Source organism: Saccoglossus kowalevskii, chromosome 22 (genome assembly GCF_978046115.1).
Source record: "Saccoglossus kowalevskii chromosome 22, keSacKowa6.1, whole genome shotgun sequence".
In the NCBI taxonomy this organism is placed as follows: Eukaryota; Metazoa; Hemichordata; class Enteropneusta; family Harrimaniidae; genus Saccoglossus; species Saccoglossus kowalevskii.
The window spans coordinates 12,142,118-12,146,068 of NC_140662.1; the positions used below are offsets into that span (position 1 = coordinate 12,142,118).

General features: G+C 34.8%; 2 long non-coding RNA genes across 2 annotated transcripts; both read left to right on the top strand.

Moving 5' to 3' along the window:
- Positions 1 to 1,520: 1,520 nt before the first annotated feature.
- Positions 1,521 to 2,318, top strand: LOC146729005 (uncharacterized). The gene is made up of 2 exons (XR_014928199.1): positions 1,521 to 1,601; positions 2,202 to 2,318. It is a non-coding gene; the product is annotated as an uncharacterized LOC146729005 (long non-coding RNA).
- Positions 2,319 to 2,381: 63 nt separating this feature from the next.
- LOC146729006 (uncharacterized) lies at positions 2,382 to 2,833 on the top strand. Its single transcript, XR_014928197.1, has 2 exons — positions 2,382 to 2,487; positions 2,728 to 2,833. It is a non-coding gene; the product is annotated as an uncharacterized LOC146729006 (long non-coding RNA).
- Positions 2,834 to 3,951: the final 1,118 nt, after the last annotated feature.

Here is a 3,951-nt window from a genome sequence, read left to right on the forward strand (position 1 = left end):
TTCGATGTTTTCCGATGGTAGATTCAAGTATTCACACGGCTACGCCGACGTTTAGTGATAGCGATTTCCCGATGGTTGTATAAATTTTTGTACCATATTTTTTATATTATTATATCACATCCGATCTCTCAATCGCACTAAAAATCTGGGTCGGTTGTGAATTGCATGACAGTATAACAACAGTATAGCAACGAACTATTCCATCGCTAGTAATATAATTAAAATATATAACCACTTCACCCCTACAGTCAACTGGGTTTATAGCGCGGCTTGTGAATATCGATCCTTGACGGTCAATGCACTGCTTGACAAACCAGCAAAGTCTCGGATAAGACACATATCCAGAATAACTTCATTCTTGTAAAGATATGTGACACGAATAGGTGAGCTTAGCTATGTCTTTTTTTCGTAATAACTTAATCATTGGCAAGCTTTACTGGCTGTTCATTCCATGGCGTTGTAATTCAATGCACAGTACTGCGGTTTACCATGTATACGTGACAAGACTTGACTATATGTTCCGTCATACTGTGTTTGTTGTAATTGGTTTCCATGGTGACATCATAGTGGAATGGTCCAAACTAAAGTAACCCATTGATATACAGTGTCACTTTACCTACTGTGAGTGTGGTATACTAATAGTTATTTCACAGCTGCTTTACATTATGGTTCTAGACATTGTCAACCCTACACCGCACCTTTATATTGAGATTTAAGATTTACAGTACTATTTCGTTGTGCAGCGGTAGCATAATACAAGCCAGGGGCATTGCTCAGAGGATATAACTCGCCTTGGTGTTGAAAAGATATCCATCGACTGGAAGTTGAAAGAATGGCATTTCACCCGTTAGCGTGTTTGTTTTAACCACATGTGACATGTGTTCACACATCTTCCGTAATTTAATTTCCACTGCCAGTGTTCGACGTTTTTTTTATAGTAGATTTTACGGCACAGACTTCATCGCTATAGTAACCATTATCGCAAGTTAAACAACCGACTGTTTAGCTTGAAACGTTTTATTTGAACAATGCATGTCGACTTTGTTAACACCGCATTATGGCTTCGATTTGCAATAACGGTGGCAGGTGGTTTAACAGCCTACAATGTTTGAAGTCAAATTTTGCATCTGACTCAAATGTCATCAACATACTTATGTATTCGGGTTATCACCAGTAAACACAAACACGAATAGCGTGTGCCAAGTAAATATAACACCTGATGAAGTACACTGATAAGTAAAATATTTTATGGGGTCAAATGTCATTGGCAAGGAGACGGTGCATTTTAATGAGCGGGAAGACATAAAAATAAACTAGTTTGAATTTATTTAATTGCATTAATATAACCAATGAATAAAATGTTCGGGTAATTTAAAAAACACATACTTATGTTTATACTTCTTGTTGGTTGCCATGAGACTGTTAACAGCTCACCGTGTCATTATTATGGTATGCGTACACAGTGACAAAAAAATGGGACCAAAAGCTCAAAGTACAAAGTAGTCGAATAACATCTCCTTGCCGTTTGGGTGGCCATCATTTCTGCTGAAGGAGGGGGATATATTGGCGTGTATATTCTGATTGTCGACCCGTTGCTAGAGGTGAGGTGTCAAATGTTGCTTCTCTATAGATCAAGTGCATTTCGTCTTGCAGATTAGCCCCAATCCCATTTGTTTTTGTTTTGTTCAATTGAAGGATAGCTGCATAATAGCTGCATCTAGTGTGTCGCTAAGATGAATCATCAAACTGTAAATTAAACAAATCACGCTACATACTTCACCAAACTAGGTACACGAGATTCAGTCGAGTTGTAATTTAATGTATTCTGTTGTTAAACATAGTTTGTCTAACGCGTTCAAAGGTATAAACGCACCCACACGATAATCGATAAACAAGTATTTACATAAAAGCGTGTAGACAATATTTACCATGTTCGCATGCTGTTATTTATTTATTTATTTATTTATTTATTTATTTATTTATTTATTTATTTATTTATTTATTTATTTATTTATTTATTTATTTATTTATTTATTTATTTATCTATTTATTTTATTTATTTATTTATTTATTTATTTATTCATTCATTCATTCATTCATTCATTCATTCATTCATTTATTCATTTTTTTATTTATTTATTTATTTATTTATTTATTTATTTATTTATTTATTTATTTATTTATTTATTTATTTATTCAAGTGTCTTATCATGGCGGCCACTGAGATATCAGGAATCAATTCGCTACTTGCGGATATAAGTGACCAGCTCTCAGAAAAAGAGGTGACGTCGATAAAGGATCTTCTTATTGGAAAACAACTCCTAAAAAAAGATGAAACACAGTACATATCTGGAATGAACATTTTTCGCGTACTGCATGACAGGGGGGATATTTCAGTAACCAATTTAGGGTTGCTTAAGAAGTTAATTGTTGAAATACATCGGAGACCTCTACTGGACCTCGTCGAGACATTCGAGAAACGACAAGGTATGAATTCCAATTATTTTATATTCTAGCCGATATAAATTAATATAACTATTATATTAGTTTGAAATCGCTTTGATTTTCATCGACGGATTAAATGTCATGGAAATCTAACGACGTGTATGACATACTACAGCAAATGATATGATGACATGAAGTCATTGTCTTCTTTTATCTATAGTCATGTTGGTGTTGAAGATACTAATTTGTTAATATTTTATGCTTGGATTGTTTTCCCCACAGTGCCAGTTAGCAAAGACAAACATAGAAAGAAGCTGACAAGTCCACGTAAGGTCAAAGACAAAAAGGTCCAGGAGTTAGAAAAAGAGTTCTTTAATCTGGAGAAAAAGGTGAGTTCCATATTAATCACCGTAAGCACTTGTCACGTTTATTCCTATCAAGTACATTATGATTAAAACAAAATAAAGTACAGCTAAGATCATGAATGGTTTGCTCCAGACTCCTTAATATAACAGGGAACCATCAACATCAATATTTATATGTCTGCTAACATCTTTCATGTCTGTACGTTCACTCAAATAAATTATCTCATTGTGTTGTAAGATGGGCGAAAAAGAAAGTGAACTGGATTCCGCTTTTGACAGACAGAGAAAATACCAGCAAGTCCTAATGGAGCTGATCTCAAGAATGGAATCAACTCAATCCAAACTTAGTGCAGCAGGTGAGATAGAAGATCCTGACGAGCAACTAAGAGTACTGCAGGTACGTGAAAGATAGTAGTGGCATGACAGTGCTCGTGATTTAAATTAGGTTGTTTTCATTCGTTTTACATGGACATAAAAAAAATCATCCAAATACCATCTTCCTCGAAGTGTTATCACACAAACAAAGCATCAATGCATCAATTCTTTTAGCTCAGGGTTTTGATATTCAGGTAGTCATGAATCTAACATTTTAATAATTTGATCTTGTTATCAGGAAATAATGAAGGAAATAGCTGAATTGAAGGAGTTTGCTGGTATTGTTGCTGACAATGGAAGTAAGTCATTGGAGGAGGGCGATGTTCAAGGACAGCATGCTATTGAGGCAACACTTGGGATAATCACAGATACTCTAGATAAATTACATGCACAGTCTACCAGTAAACATAACGTATTAGAGGTAGGATGATACTATCATTAATTACATCTATCTATCTATCTATCTATCTATCTATCTATCTATCTATCTATCTATCTATCTATCTATCTATCTATCTATCTATCTATCTATCTATCTATCTATCTATCTATCTATCTATCTATCTATCTATCTATCTATCTATCTATCTATCTATCTATCTATCTATCTATCTATCTATCTATCTATCTATCTCTCTCTCTCTCTCTCTCTCTCTCTGTCTCTCTCTCTCTCTCTCTCTCTCTCTCTCTCTCTCTCTCTCTCTCTGTCTCTCTGTCTGTCTGTCTGTCTCTCTTCTCTCCTCTCTCTCTCTCTCTCTCTCTCTCT